The sequence below is a fragment of the Sturnus vulgaris genome, chromosome 2 (assembly GCF_052056855.1).
Source record: "Sturnus vulgaris isolate bStuVul1 chromosome 2, bStuVul1.hap1, whole genome shotgun sequence".
NCBI classification, from domain to species: Eukaryota; Metazoa; Chordata; class Aves; order Passeriformes; family Sturnidae; genus Sturnus; species Sturnus vulgaris.
Window position 1 is genome coordinate 50552249 of NC_142244.1, and position 17218 is coordinate 50569466.

Here is a 17218-nt window from a genome sequence, read left to right on the forward strand (position 1 = left end):
CTCGTGCCCCGGGTTCCTTCATGACATCTTTCCTCGTATCCACTGGATCAATTTTACCTGAAATGTTTGCTGCCCCTGAGCAGTGAGGAGGAGGCAGGAATGCTAAAGATAACTATGTAAATAGAGAAGGCATGGAAGGGTCAGAGCCCAGGGGAAGGATCAATATGTTGTCTTAGCCAAGGGGATGAACGAATTGTAACCAAGGGACAGACATCATCAAAAGAAAAAAGGTGTTTCCTTTCTTTAAGACAAACCACAGATTATTTTCTTGCCTGCATGAGACAAAAGTCCAGATTTCTTGGAAAACCAAGAAACAACAATAATAATAATAATAACAATATTATTAATAGAAGTACTACTATTACAACTAGTAATAATTATCATAATAATAACAGTAAGGCAGACATGCCCCTACAGAAGACGTGAGTAGGGTGTGGGTTCAGCTACCCATTGCCTTTGCAGTTGAAACACAGAGTGCATTTGGGTACTTGCATGCCCAGGATGTCCCCTGCAACCTGCAAGAGGCTTTCACAGGAATATATGCTGACTTTCTGCAGTAGCCAAACAAGATTCCCAGCAGCTCTTTCTGGCTGTTCTTCCTTCTCCTTTCAGGCACCTCTTTGTTCTTTTTCCTGGCATCTGTAGCCTGATCTCCTTTACTCCCTTTGCTGCCTTTTCTTCCTCTCACAGCTCCTGGTTCCCTGTTCTGTGTCCATTCCAGGCTTTCCCCCAGCCATCACTAAATGGCCAATGTCAAGATGATGTGAGGTAGGAGAGGCTGCAGGGGCCAGGGAAGGTACCCCTGGATGCCATCCAATTTGGGGTGCAGCATTGTCCCTGCAGGGAGAGAAGGGAGCAGAAAGAAGAGTGGAGAAGCAGGGTTGGAGTGTCCTGGTCTCACTGATCCACTCCTAGGACTGGGAAACTAACAAAATATCTATTTCTTGGGAGAACAAGGATTTCAGGCTCCCCTCAGTTAACTGGGTACCAAGACATCCTGATGTTTGATGCTCAGAAATGTTGTGTCTGCCTGGGCTCCTCTTCATTGCAGGGGTCTCTGCATTGCACAGACTGCTCCTCAGAACTGTGTCCCCAGTCCAACCACCTTTCCCAAACCTTGTTGAAAGCATTCCTAAAGTTTTTCCTTCATAGCCTCTCCTTTTCCTGCAGTCCATCTCTCCTGTCCCCAGGGGCTCCACTCCTGACCAGTGCTTATGCTCCTCCTGAAAGGCCAATGGCAAGGGGAGCTCAAGTGCCCCGGGACACTGACAACAGCCATTTCCCAGCTCATTTAGCCACCAGTAATCCATAGTGAAATCATTGCTTTAATGACAAAAGGGTCTCTGTTTTGCATTTGGTATTTAAGAACTGGATTAAATATCAAGGCAAAAAGTGGCTGATCCCCACCTGACTGGGCAGGTGGACTCTCAGTTTTGAAGCCATCATCACTGTCCTTGCCTCTAGATTTCCACTTGTTTCTTCTTTTTTTGCTCCCTCCTGCCACTGCCACCCCATGCAACAACAAGTCAGATTTTCCATCAAGGATTTATCCTGCCCATCTGTCAGGTTCTCCTTCCCCTGCTCCATTTGATTAATTGGCAAGGCACCAGCACTTGTAGCAGCAGACATCACAAACACTGACGCAAGGACTTTGTTTATCCACCCTCAGCTCTGTAGTATGATTCTGAATAAACAGGCTGGGCAAAAAAACCCCAACCAAACAACGGGTTAAGGCTCCTTTCAGATATCAAGGTGCTCTTTTCCCTTCTAGCATTAAACTCTGTGGGAGGGGGTCCACTAACACAATTCTGCTAGGTACACAGTCATGGGTGGTGGGAAAAGGGACTGTCTTGCTGGAGAAGTACCCAGAAAGGCTGTGCCCATCAGCTCTCCAGCACTGGCTTGGAGAGTTACCCTGACATGCCTCTGACAGGTGCTGCCTCTCCAGGCTCTGACTCACCAAAAGACAAAAATCTTTCCCCAAAGCTTAGTCTTGCTTAGTTGAATTGGAAGCTCACTGGCTTGGGTGCTGTGGGCTCCTAGCTGGCTGAATCATCCTGCTTTTTACAGCATCCTGCTCACTGAGCTGTGTGTGTGGGTTAATGCACATTCTGGTACATACGCTTCCATGAGTGTGTCTGGTCAGGAGAACCTCTGCTCCTGCACCCCTTTCCCTCACCCCTTCTCCACGACATGTGGTAGGAGGGAGTGGGCAGAGAACACCTCAGCCCTGAGACAATGTATTTGCATCATGGCTCACAGCATGGAAAGGTTGTGTGCCAGGACTAAAGGATGAAACCTTACTGGGGCAACTGCAAGAGGCAGTTTAGTGACTTGCCTAATCCTTAGCTCTCAGTTTGGGGGGTGTTTTGTGCCTTTTCAAGTAAGAAAAGTGCATATTTGGCATCTCTCCTTCACCCTCATGCAACCAGAGAGCAAAAGATCTTATTTAGGAAGAAGGCACCTTCAAATATCTGACATTGCTTCTCCAGAGGAGGATAAGAAAACATATGAATATTTTAGATCAGGCATTTGTTTTCTCTGTTGAAAACTGTGAGCCTTCCTCTGATGAAAAAGGATCTCATGAAGGGGATTAAAACCAGTTGTACTGCTTTTAAAATCATCTGGAGGCAAGTAAACCTCTACTTCAAGAAGGATTCAAGGTTGCCCGTGCAGAAACCAAGAGACCACGAACAGCAAAGAGCCGTAAGAAAAACCAACCCTCGATAACACAAGAGATGTGGGGCTGTTTGTTTCCACAACAGCAGCAGCAGCCGCGCTGCTCAGAGAGCATCCAGGTGATTCCAGCCCTGGGAAAATGGGGACGTTATAAGCTTCTGTGTAAAAGTAGCGTCTATCTTTGCTTCCCTTTTAACAAGATTAGTCTTGCTTTTCTCTCCCTCTTTCTTTTGCTGTCTGCTGGCCACCTCCGTGCTCTCCCACTAATGTGATTAGCGGTGCACGGGAACCATACTGGCAGCAACTGTCACAAAGATCTCTGCTTACTTGAGTGCACCTCTTTCCTCAATGAAACATCTTGTGTTTATGGTCACAGGGGGTATTGTTAACTCCTGGATTCGAATAGAAAGGGATATTTACGACCCTCCCATAAAAGTTGATTCAGGGAGACATTTAGGAAAGAAAGGGACAGAAGACAGATGTGTTTCCTACCACAGATGCTGAGGAGGTTCAATTGTTCTGCATATGTAATGACTTTTTATGGTTCCTTACAAATGCTTTCCTCACTGCTAGAAAGGTGCCTAAGTCAAATACGCATAGTTGCTTACAGAAGGCAATTTAGTGACCATACAGGACACTACAACTTTATATCTTGTTAAATATGTCAGAGATGGGCACCACTACATGGACAACGTGAAAGAGAATCTCTGCCTGCACTGAGTCATAGCTACCCTGCTGCCTTCCCCACTGCAGCTCTGCTTTCATTTAACATTTCCTGGAGCTTTCAGAGCATGTTTACTGTCATGCCCATATGGTAAACACTTACAGCACCTATTGATTTTTTTCTAAGTGAGGCACATTATTGGTGTTACGTTGACAGCTGCAGTTTGTGTCTTTCCAAAAGAGCAGAAAAAGGAGCCTAAGTCTTCCTAACTGTGCAAACAAATAAATACTTGTAGGTGACAGGACCGGAAAGGTTGCTGGATTATAGGTCTGAAGAGAACAGATGACCAGTAACTGAAGCATAATTACAGGCAAGAGAGGAAAAGGAAGATGGCAAATTGCTATGTTATCCTAACAGCAGCCAGAGGATTCTTGGTTACATGATGTTTCTGCCTCAGGCTGGCTGGTTTTACTCTCTGATGTGAGCTCCCGCAGGGTGACAAGAGTTAAGGCAAGTGTAAAGGAGGAAATTTGTATCTCAGGTGGTGAGATGAGCTTCTGACTATTTACAGCAGTGGAAGATCTGGCTGAAGTCACGGACTCTGGTTCCTCTGTGCTCCTGTGACAGAAACAAAGACATTTCCCAAGAAGTCTTATGCCAAAAATGTTGTGCATAAAGCGGCTGTGCACTGAGATGCCTGCAGAGAAATGCAGCTCATCCCAGCTGCACCCACCATTCTCCTACTGTTATCCAAGGGATCAAGACCGACACTGACTGAGGACAATGTCCTTCTGTCTTCATGCAAACAGAAGAAACAGGAAAGATTGGCAGCATGAGATCATCGAGGAGCTTGTGCACCTCCTTTTGTGCTCAAACAAAAATATTTCCAGCTGGCCTGTGGGTTTGTAGCATAACAGAGCTAAGGAGGGTTTCACTGGATTGACTCACACTCTTACCAAGTTAACCATGAACTTAAATCCCAAGCTGGACAGCTCGAGTTGTAAGTGGATTAATTTTCAAATGTCCAGATAGAGTCCAGCTTGTTATAATTCAGAGCTGAACTGCCACTACGTAGGCAGTGTTATTAGAGTTACTGTACCTGCCAGACTGATTTCCTGCAGTGTGCAATTCTGCATGGGAACATCTCAAAAAGGATTGTGACCAGGTTCCCTGCATAGACAAGTAATTTCTAATGATTTTGTAGCAATGGGCACCTCTTTGTCTAACAGTTGGGAATACCAACGTCATTCCTGCATTCTCATGTCATGATTGTCCATTCATTACCCTGGGAAAATATAACATTCCCAGATGGGAAAGCTTTCTTTGGTAAATAATTAATAATGAAACTACAAGCTGCTGCTTGCCTCATATGCTCATACAACAAATGGTGCTTTCTTTGCCTGTGAACGAGCAAGGTAAAAACCTCATGGGATAGACAGCATGTCTGCAAAAGCCAAACCTCACTTGTTGGAAAAATCTGGGCTAAAATGACTGGGGAACAGCCAAATTTAGTAAAGGCTGGAGTAACAAAATGTTATGACTCACAGAAATCCCTGCTCAGGGGAAGGCAAGCTCAGCCACAGCAATCTCATCTCTCAGGAAATTTCGGGTATGCTCCTTCCAGATTTCCTTGGACACGGATAGTGGGCATCCACTGGGATTTACCTAACCATGCAAGTAGCGAAAGCAAGAGTACTTCTATCCCATGCAGCTCAAGTGAGACAACAGTGGAGCCTGGACAGAAGGGTAAGGCAGACTGCAGAGAGCATCAGACTCCTCCTGCCAGGCACACAGTGCTTCTTAATGTGAGCTTTGTTAATGTTCAACTGCCATGGGAGAAAATAAGGTCTGACGCTCATTTCTGGTTTTCAAGGATCTTGTGTTATTTCCAGAACTGTAGGGTCTAACCTCATCCTCCAAAATACTGTATTTTCATAATCAACTGTTCTCATTGTCAGAGATCAGACAGCAACAGAAGCCAGTCAATCCCCACACTCATCACATGCTTTGCAGGCCATGCCCTGCCATTAGGTCCTCTACCAGCTTTATTGGCATTTTAGGAACAAATCCCTTTTTTTGAAAATGTATTTCTCTATTTCCTTTCTTTTGATGTGAGCAGAAGTGCTACATTGTAAAATACCTATTGATAAGGAAAACCCCTGGTCACCAGCTCAGGAAACCTGACACTAGGGATATCAGTGACAGCAGCTTTTCATGCATCTGCTGGCTGTGCCTTTGCAATGGCTCCAAGGAGAGTACCACACAGGGCAGCAGTGGGCAGAGGCACCAAGCTGGTCTGGAGCACATCAGCTCAAGCACTGAAAGCCATTGAGACCATGGTGTCTCTCTGTGTTTGACCATGATCTCAGCCCCACACTGATGGAGCCTTTCCCACCAGCCACTCAAAGTCCCGCACACTGGTGCCCCGCCTAGGCAGTGGGTTTGTTCCTTGACAGTGCTGGCTGTAAGAGCAAGCTCGCAGTTGTTACCTTGCCCAAATTAGCCTTGTTTTAATTCATGTAGGATTTTGAATCCCAGGTCTCTGCTGCCGCAGTGATTTAACTGAGCCCAGGATGTGGCCTTGCCTGTTGGGGTGGGGCACAGCTCTGCCATAAAGGGGGAATGCTGTGAGCACTGAGGAAATTAAGCCAGGAACGATGAGATCTCTTGGCCATAAAAAACACGCTGCAGGCTGTGTCTTGCTGAACAATGATAGTTCCCAAGGTTTTTTTTCCTTTTTGTTGTCATAAAACCTCAGTGAAATCACCTACAAGCTTCAGAAGCTGCGTGACCGAGGGAGTATAAGGGTAGAGCCCATTGTTAGACCCTGTAGAGACTCTTCTGCTTGAACTGGCTTGTACTGGTATGGCTTTGCTGGGCTCAGTGGCATGGTCATCGACTCAGATTCCAGAAATTAATTAATCATCATTTTCTTCCTTGAAAACAGATGACTGCTAAGAAAATTTTTGAAAAAGCGAGTCTGTGCTGGGCTCTAAAACCTTGCTGTTTCATCCCTCTCATTAGGGACAGGATATCTATTTAGCAGGACTTTTCATGTAGGGGGTAGACCTGCAAGCTGGTGGCAAACCAACGGACCAAAGCACAGAAAACAAGCAAACTCCACCAATGGGCACTTTTACAAGGGCAACTGCAAGCACCACAATGCATGGCTATGCACATGTACATAACACAGCACCTTCTGAGTATGGCAAATCTGTAAATGTGCCTCTGAGTGAATGCTCAGTGGTTCAACTGACCCTGCTGCTTACCATAAACTTACTGATGCAATCTGTCCTTCTGCCTGCAAACCATACCCACTGCAGCTCTCCCTGTCCCGACATCCCTCCCTGCCCCTCCTGGGCAGCACATGGCTCAGCAGGTGTTTGTCACTTGACACTGGAGCTGCAGAGAGCATTGGTCTGATGGGCACCCAAGTAGCACCATTGCGTACGGGTTTGGATCATAGAAACATAGAACCTTAGAATGGCCTGGGTTGGAAGAGACCTTACCCCGCCATCCACAAGATCAGGTCATTCAAAGTCCCATCCAACTTGACCTTGAACACTTCTAGGGATGGCATAAGGAAAGACAGTAGGCACGACTGAGGGGCAGCATGGACAACAGGAGAGATGTAAGAGAAAAATGATGTGGTCCAGATGTGCTAATTACAATTAAAATCTGTAAAGAGAGCTAGTTCTCTTTATGAGGTAAGAAGACATCTCCTAAGAGCTTGAGCTGAATGATTCTCTTCTATTCCCCAAAATCTGCTACAGCAGGGAAAGGATGTTTGCTCTGAGGTAGATGATGATTTAAGACACCCATCAGAGGCATGGCAGCTGCTTGCTATGGAGCACGGCAACATCTTTTAGGTGGGCAGGGAAAATGGAGGCCAAAGTAGAGACCCAGAGAGCCTGATGAGTAAATCTGGTTGGTGACTTATCATCCAAGTTGGTTGTAGTCACAGACTTACTGACAGATATGAGATAGAATAGTGAGAATTATTTGGTTTTGCCAGCTTGATGCAGAGTGAAGAGGAATTTTGTATTTTTCTGTTTACCTGTGATGGAGATATGGGGACTTTTCAACAGAAAACTCTTTTGTTTGGAGTCCTTTCCAGAAAGCACAGTGCCTGTTTGCCCAGCTTCCAGCAACTGGGGGGTCTGGTGGACTACATCTTCACAGAGAGCTTTCTGTTTAAATATATTCAGAATTAGACCTTTTAACTTAATGTTGACCCTGGCTAAGTGTCACAGCCAGCACTGTGGGACAGCTACAGGCTTTGGACCTGGCTCTAAAGTGATTAAAGTGACTTGACTGAACTGACTTGTCACTCCCAGGCTCACAATTGATTAACCATGACCAGAGTAACACCTTCAGATGAAAGGGTAAGGGAGAACCATGCACTGCTGAGGCACTTGTTCTGTGTTTGTAACAGCCTAGTGAAAGGCTGGAATCCCTACTGGGGGATGCCAAGAGCTGGATGAAAATGTAGCATAGCCTCTTGCCCCAGACTTCAGTATGCAGATCAATGAATAAGCACAAAATTGGGTGAATTTTCCACCCACATATGGCCAAAGGGAGATGAGAGTATTTGGGAAGAGAAACGCATAACAAAACAATCAAAGCAAAGTGTGATAGAGATCGGCCACAATAATTGTAGGGAATTCTTGGTTTAAGTCTACACAAAAGCACTTTTCTTTCTTTGATGACTGCATTGTCCTTTTTCTCCTTCCATGCCCTTCACTCTGGTATCTTATTACATCCACTCATGTCACCTTAGCTTAATTAGGGATGTGTGAAATAACCAAAATGTTAGTGCTGAGTTTCTGGCTGGGACTGCAGGTATGAACAAACCACTAAGTAGAAAATGTCCAAAACCCGTTGTCTGATAGAAAGAAACCTTTCTGTGGGAACAAAAAAAGAAAGATTTTGCCCAATATTTGCAAAAGAAAAGCAGAAATCAGAGGATAATCCAAACAAGTAGATCAATCCCAAACAGATTGCTTTGGGATGTTTTGTGTTTCAGATAATGTTTGGTTTCTTTCCATTCTGAGTCAAACCAAATTTCGCAGTTAGAAGTTCCCCACAAAAAAGGCAGTTCAAGTCCTTTCCCCTCCCAGCAGAGCTTGGTACAGCTTAGTCTGTCCCTACTTGCCCCAAGCTAGTCTGCTGCAGGTTCACTGTAGACCTGGTATGGTGGTCCCAGCCCTGCATCTTCAGATAGCATCAAGCCACACTCCCACAGGTATCTCTATCCTCACACTAGGAAAGCACCTCTCCAATGGGCTACCGTGCACCCCTCATCCATTTCAGGTGCTTGGAAGTGGTTTCTGCCTCCAGCACAATGTGACAACCTTATTTTGTTCATGGGGAAATCTCATGGCCTGAGTAGAACACCCGCTTGAGGGCTTTGTGGTTGGAACACAACCACTTTGCTCAGGGGTCCATCTCTGAGCAGCATGGATACAGCCTAAGGCATACAAATGATCCATGTTTTGGATCTGCTTTCAGCACACATATGGTCTCTCTCTCTCTCTCTCTACCCTGGGGAAAATGGCCTCACCTCTGGGTCTCCAGCAGGAGAATCCCTTCCTTCCCAGAAGTGCTGGGAGACCTGGATTATGCTTGGGAAGGGTAACATAAAAGCAATGGGAGCTACCTTATCTCCCACTTTATGAACTAAGTGTATGGGAATTACCCAAGCAACGAAACCTGCAAAGTAACCTCATTATCCTTTTCTTTGTAAAGTTTACTGTAAACCAGCAGGCTTTGGATCTTAATTTGCTGGGAAGTGCAGTAATGTAATTAGCTAAAGTGATAACAAGATGAGTTGTGTGAATTCTTCAGAGGAAAGGAGGAATGCGCTAGACAAAGAGAGAAGTAAAAGAAGAAAAAAATGCTTCCTTTGGCAAGAAATTAAAATTTTCAGTATGTTAATGATAGGGAAGATTTGTTTTGGTCAGAGGGAATGCCATGCAGAAGTACTTGCTTACTTAAAAAGGACACAATTTCCACAATTTCTAGAATATTTTAATTATTTTTAAGAAATAAAATTCATGCATATTTTGAAACAAAGCTTTTCTCTTTTCTTTTCTTTTCTTTTCTTTTCTTTTCTTTTCTTTTCTTTTCTTTTCTTTTCTTTTCTTTTCTTTTCTTTTCTTTTCTTTTCTTTTCTATTCTTTTCTTTTCTTTTCTTTTCTTCCCCGCCCTGAATTTTTCCTTGCTAGCCTACAGCAGTTAAAAATCTTGGGGAAACCATCTTCCAACAAGCACAAGAGCCCCATTTCCCACTGTCGATCCCGGGTCAAGCTCTGCCTGCGCCTGGCCCCTGTGCTGCCTGTGAGACACCAGGGGCTCTTCCCAAACCCAAACCTTGTCAGGGATCCAGGCAGCTTTCCTGCTTGGCGCTGCCATCTCTGCACGCAGAGGACCATGCAAAGCTCCATCGGTGTGAACCTCATGAGGCTCAGCCATGCACGTCCCTGGGCGAGGGGCTGCCCGTGCCAGTCCTGGTGGCCAGAACAGGTTCTCGTGGGCTTGTGAAAGGAAGGACGGAATGAGGAACGGAATGAACGGAATGAAGAACGCAAGTTTCTCTTGTCACTAGATGGCCCTATCTCCTTTCACTAAACTCCCGCGGTTTTCTTTTTACAGCCCCAGATCTGCAGCCCTACAGCTGTGTGCTTGCAGGGTCATCAGCCACATCTGGGAAGGGAAATCTCTGGGAGGTGGAAAAATTCACCTGGGCTTTGATGATGGTTTTCATTAGATCCTCGGTAACTTCCCTGAGTAAAACGAATACTGTTGCAAGAAAGCATCTTTGAGATGTGTATGATATGATATGTACCCTTGCGGAGAAGTTCTCTCCTTATCTCAGACTGCTCCAGCAGCTGTGCTGCGCAGATTTAAATCAAAAAGGAGGAATTTAAAAAGCCGCTGGGCATTTAACTCAGGTGCAGGCTGGTGGAGGGACGGGAACTTCTCTTCTTCAATCCTTTATTAGGTGGGAGACAAAGAGGACCTGACTCCCAGCACACTCATGAGATGATGCAAACTGGTGGGATGAGGCTTTCCAGGTTCCTTTGCACCACCTGCCACCCCTGGGGCCATCTGGCCCCTGCCCAAGGGTTGCTGCCCCCATGTCAGCAACTTTCATCCTGTCCCACACTCAGCCCCTGGGAGCTGCTTCCGGTCTGTGTCTTCTTGGGGGCTGCGGCTTCAAGGCACAAATTTACCTTCTGAAGATGCTTTTGTTCAGGGACAGGGAGCTCAATGCCACAGCCCATGCACAGCAGCCTGGAGGAAGGTCTGGGGTGATGGAGGCAGCGGGGGACTGAGTATTGCAGGGAAGCCATCCCATTTTTTGACCCATGACGGTGGTGCAACACTCTTCTGGGATTTTGGCTTCTGTGAGGTGAAGACAGGCAGCTCTGCCTGTTGGAGCAGAGTATTGGCATTTAAATGAAGGGACACTGAACTCTGACTGTGCAGTAGGCAGAGGATGCACTGAAGTCCTGTGGACATCTGCTGCCCCAAACCCTTACACTGACAGGCACATTTTCATGTTTTGGATGTCTCTAAGTAACTGAAAAGCTACTGCAGGTCTGACTCTGGACAAGCAAGCAGATCAGATTGTTGCTTTTCCCTGGAAAAGCACTATTACTTTGGTTGAAAAAAAACCCAATATATTCAGGGCTTTCACTGGCTGTATTAGCTCAAGGCTGAGTATTTTATCAACTGCCAGATCTCTCAAATGTATTCAAGTGATGTTTGAAGCAAAATTCCTGCCTGGAAAAAGGCAGGATATAATCCAAAGCCGTGAAACATTGGGAGCATTTTTCTACCGATTTCGAAAGGATTTAGATCAGGCCTTGAGAAACTAGTCCAGCATCTCCCCCTCATATCAGCAGCCTCTGAGCTTTGAGGACACAGTCCTTGTAATAACAACTACTTGCAGGGGTATTTGAAGGATCACAGCTTCAGCTGTACAAATGACACAAGACACGAGTGACCATGGTGGGAAAGGAAGCAAATTTGCTTTTTTAGATAATTAACAGGTATTTGAGACAAGTGTTGCTGTCTAACACATTGCTGACAGACTAATAATTCTGTCTGACGAAGTAGCAATTATAACAATAGTTATGGTCCACTAAAACAACCAACCCTCCTAGCCACTGCTGCCAGGAAAGGAGGGATAAGATTGTGTTTCTTCTTAGTCTGAGTGAACAGACTGCATGCCAGAGAAGCATCCCATGGGGCTTGGCTGGGAGAGGTTCACTGAGCCGCTGAGTGGCAGTTTCAGAGGATGCCTTGCTTTTATGGCCTCAGATAGCTGCATGCATAATTTTGCACCTTCAGTTTTGGTCAGATGGATAACTGCAGCTCATGACCACGTCATGTGATGCCTCAAGAAGCCAGTGCTGCGAGCACAAATAGTTGTGGCTTATTAGGAAAGGCACCATTTGCAGAGCAGACATAATGCTGGGTGTTATGTCTCTTCCGAAAACTGCCTGTGCTGTGAATCAGTATAACGCCATCAATCACAGAATCACAGAATGGGGCAGACTGGAAGGAACCACAGGGGGTCATCTGGACCAAACTCAAGCTCAAGCAGGGCCATCCCAGAGCACGTGGCACAGGATTGCATCCAGACCCTTCCTGAATAGCTCCAGTGAAGGAGACTCCACAACTTCTCTGAGCATTCTGTTCCAGTGTGCAATCACTGCATAGTAAATAAGTTCTTCCTCATGTTCATCTGAACTTCCTGTGCATCAGTTTCTGTCCATTGCCTTCTGTCCTACTGCTTGGCACAATGTCCTTCCAGCAGGCAGCTCCTTCCCAGAGTTGAGCTGGGGAACTGAGGAGTATCTCTACTCACTTCAGGGGACTATCATGGTGAAAAGGAGAACTGGGCCCATTTTGTTTTAACCTGGCCTTGTCTGATCCTCTCCAATGGCTGAGTGAGGTGAAGGTATGGGTAAGCAAATCCTCCAGGGTGAATGTAGGAATGAGGTGAAAAAAGATGTTTTCCAGAAGAGGGACCCTCCATTATCTCACAGCCCGTAGAGGGGGCATGCCCAAGCTCATTCCCACCCAGAAAGAGCTCACGGGGAACCAGATTATGGAGTCAGGATTTTCCCTTCTTTTATGCAAGTCATGGAAGATTGGTAGATATCCAGGATACAGGTAGCAATATGAACTGACTGGCCTCAAACTGTATAAAGAGCACATGGGACTTCGCTGTAATTTGCTTTGTATGACACACGGAAAATTTTATTCAAACTAAATGGTTCAGGATAGTTGATGGGAGGTTTGATGGGCAGCAGAGGGCTCTGTGTGTTGCTCCCCATAGCCCTGCTGCACAACTTCACCATCACTTACATCCCATGCTTCCCACAGACAGGAGGAAAAATCAACTAATGCAGATTTCCTCTGTTTCTTCTCTTCAGGGAATCAGTATATTGAGAAATTCATTAAAATCCACTGTGCCCGAGACAGAAAAACATCACCTGACAAGAAAATGCTCTTATGGAAAACAAGTCTTTGATAGCTTTACATGCTTCTTGAGCACAGGGAAAGCCAGTCAATAACATTCCTTGTGGCCTAAAAGCAGAAACATCTGTCAGAGGCGGCTTGCTGGGCTGAATATAGCAGCAGGAAAGCCCAACTGATTAACTCCATCCTCCTCCTAACATGTTTTTGTGGTTCCCAGAAATCCCTAGAAAGGGCTCCTGAGGACGCTGGCACCATTACAAGCCAGCTATAATTCAGTAAATAGAGAGATGAAGAAAACATTATCCTGACTGCAGTTCACCTCTGGCATCCAGGTTGTATAATTCACATGTACTTCATCCTACACTCCCTTAGCTGTGCAGCAGCCTTGTGATCTAGGAAAAAAAGGAGCCCACACTTGATGAAGGAAAGAATAAAGTGATTGTTGTGAGGAGGAAAAGAGAGTTGGGGTCCATACAACCTTGCAAGTAGACTAGAGCAGGGGAAACTGGCAGAAAAGATTAGAGCAGTAATACAGTAGACACAGGAAGTACTTCCAGTGTGCCTGGGCTGATCCTTCTTAGTGCAGCTACCCATTAAGACCCTCCTCCCAACCCCTGCTCTTTTCATCCACACTTGTAGATTCATCTCTATAAAAAAAGCTAAAATTACTTACTTGCTAAGTTTTACTTCTGTTCTACCTTGTATGTGACAGCTCACCATGTATAAGTGAGGAACTTCTCCAATAACTGCAGGAAGTTTCCTGACAACTCTTGCCAACTTCAACACAATTTCTCCCCTTACTCTGGAAAGTAGAAAATCCTTTCATTTTTTAGACATGTGTCTGGTCTTGTTGCAGGATTGCTGAACCACCAATGCAGTCAGGGTCACAAAACTTATTGGGACCAGCTCAGAACACATAAATAGTGGTTAGTGTCATTCTGTAGTCACAGTCTCTCTGCATTCCACCACCACTGGACCATGCCAAGAGACCCTCTAGATATGGTGCCTCAAGAAAACAATCTTCAACAAGTCTAGAGAAAAAAGTAATCTTTCAATTTCCAAAGTTTCTCATGCAGGGGAATAATTTCTGCAATCACAGAGCTACTCTGGAAGAACATTTAAACATTTTTATCTTCATTTTAATACACATTTAAATAACTTCTGTGTAATATTTATAAACATAAGATCTTTTGACTTCAACTGTGCTGCACAAAGAGAAGCAACTTACCTTGGAGATGAGGTAAATACCACTACTTATAGTAGAATGGTGGGATGGGAAAATGAAACAACCTTTGGTAGAAAATTATATGTGGCCATTCACTCAGCAGTTCTTCAGAGGGATAAGAGTGTTCACAGCACTATGTGAAGTCTTTCCCTGATTGATACTTAATTCTGAGTAGATCCTGGTAGCTTAAAGAAATAGTTTCAATCAGAGTTTGAGGGATTTACTACCCTGTGGGGGGTTTATGTGTGTGTGAAGGAGCTCGGTGTTGTTTTTTTCCTTGAGGGAATGAACTGCCTCATTTTTCTGAGTATTTTCCCCCTTTCAGCTTACAGATTATTAAAATTTATCAGCTGCAGTGTGGACCTTGCCCTGGAAATGTTTATATTCAGATTTAATTTTTCTCCATTGCATATGTCTACATCTTAGCAGGTTTACCTTTCACCTCCTACAGTGGAAAATTATAACATCAAATCTGAAAGGCAATCCCCTTTCTTTCTAGCTCTCCTAGAGGACTCTTCAAAACCCTCTCTCTCACAGTCAAGTCAGAAGACATCAAAAATACAACACAACGAGAATCCCTCTGGCCTCGAGTCACCACTATTTATATATTTCCAAAACTGGATTCAAGTTCCCAGAGGACTCTGCTGAAATCTCAAACTGGCATTGCATAGTGCAAAACCCAATGTGAAAAGTATTTGTTCTCTGTATAGCCAGTAGCAACATTTCCAAAGTTTTCTGCCTTGCATGCTATTTCCTTACCTGTTTTAGTGGCCTGAGGCAATATCGTGTTTTCACAGGAAAGGAAAAAAATAAATGTTCTCAAGAAAGGAACATTTATAACTTATATTTTAACTTTCTGGATTGTTTTTATTGCAATTCCCAGGCCAAAAAACCCCAAACAACCAAAACCACAGCACCATTTTCTTTTATGTATTTTGGTTAGTATTTGTTAAAAGCTGAGATTTTTTCAGACTGACTACCCTGCTGAAAAGAAGCTGATTTCTTGCCATTGCTTTGTGGTTTGACTGATTCAGCCCTCGCCTTAATCCTGCTACTGATGAGTGAGATAGGAGACATCCCCCGGGGCCATGGGGATCTGCTCCTGGCAGGCATGAACCCCTCACTCTGCCCAGCATCTTCCCTCCCCGCAATGTGCTGTGCACAGCCATTAGGTTCCCCACCCTTTGGCTACCACACTTCATGCTTCCCTTCCCTCCTCCGGTCCCCATACACTGGATTCCTGACCCTTATTCCCCCCGTCTTTCTCTTCCTGTTCCCCAGCCTGCCCCAAGCACTGCCATCTGCTCAGGCTTTACAGCTCTGAGGACACAAACAAGGAAGAAGGATTGGGAATTTTTTTTCTCCATAGGATGGGTCCCTTGTCACAATCATATTCCAGCTTTCTTACCCTGTTCCTCACACTCACTCTGTGGGGAGAATTGGAGCAGATGGAGGACGTCACCTGAAATAAAGCTTGTGTGACAACTCAAATAGAACAAAACAGAGCAGATGATGTGGTTGTAGAATCATTTAGGTTGGGAAAGACATTTCAGATCATTAATTCCAACCAGTAATCCAGCACTGCCAAGTCCACCACTAAACCATGTCCCTGAGTGCCACATCTGCAAACTTTTAAATACTTTGAGGGATGGTGACTCAACCACTTCCCTGGGCAACCTGTTCCAATGCCTTACAACCCTTTCCTAAAGATTTTTTTCTTAATATACAATCTAACCTCCCACAGCACAACTTGAGGTCATTTCCTCTGGTCTTGTCACTTGATACCTGGGAGAAGAGGCCACAGCAACATAGCTACAACCTTCTTTCAGGCAGTTGTAGAGAGCTATAAGGTCCCCCCGAACCTCATTTTCCCCAGACTAAACACCCCCAGCTCCCTCAGCTCCAAGCCAGTACCAGGAAAGTGCTGGGCAAAGTATCACAGACTCTCAGCTCAGCTTAGCCTCATGTCCTCTTCCTCTAGCTGTGCCCTCAGGTGGCCTGGGGACATAGCAGGACCACAGGCCGGGGTGACAGGCCATCTGCCTTAGGATCCCAAACAACCCAGGCTGCAAACACCCAAATTTTGGGGCAGGTGCTAAGCATCATCCAGCAGAGTCCATGAGATTCCCCTAGTCTGCACCAGAGGCTGACCAGCATTATCCAGACTCATCCTTGGGCAAGGCAGGGAGCCAAACCAAATCTGCTCAGAGAGCCATTGCCCTGGGACATGATCTGGCACCTGCAAAACCCATGAAATCTTTCTCAGGGAGACAGCAGAGACCTTATGTCCTTAAAACCTCAGGAGGGCTGTTATCTGTGGCAAGGGACCCAGAATTAGATGTGTGGATCTCTGCACGACAGATCTCTTCTGCCATGTGCTGGATTCTGCACCTGAGACAGGGCAACCCTGGATGTATGGACAGACTAGGGAATGAGATGCTGGAGAGCAGTGCCATGGAAAGGGACCTGGGGATCCTGGTCAACGGCAAGCTGGACATGAATCAGCAGTGCCGTGGCAGCCAGGAGGGCCAACCCTGTCCTGGGGACATCAGGCACGGCATGGCCAGCTGAGCAAGGGAGGGCATTGTCCTGCTCTGCTCTGAGCTGGGGCAGCCTCACCTCCAGTGCTGGGGGCAGTTTTGGGTGCCACAGTATAAGAAAGACATTAAGTTGTTAGAGCGCATCCAAAGGAGGGCAACAAGGATAGTGAAGGCTGTGGAAGGGAAGCCGCATGAGGAGCTACTGTTCAGCCATTGCTCTGTTCGGCCTGGAGGAAACTGCGTGGAGAGCTTATTGCAGCTACAGCTTCTTCAGGAGGGCAAGAGAGAGACAGGCACTGATCACTGTGGTGACAGTGACAGGACCCTAAGGAATGGCCTGAAGCTGTGTCAGGAGAGGTTTAGGCTGGATATTAGGAAAAGGTTCTTCACCCAGAGGGTGGCTGCGCACTGGAACAGCTCCCCAGGCAAATGGTCACAGCACGCGCCTGACAGGGTTCAAGAAGCGATGGGACAACTCTCTCAGGTACATGGTGTGACTCTTGGGGATGGTCCTGTGCTGGGCCAGGAGCTGGACTCGACGATGCCGGCGGGTGCTTTCCAAGTCAGGCTATTCAGCGACTCCGTGTGGGAGCTCCCCGCCCTCCGTGTCTCGCT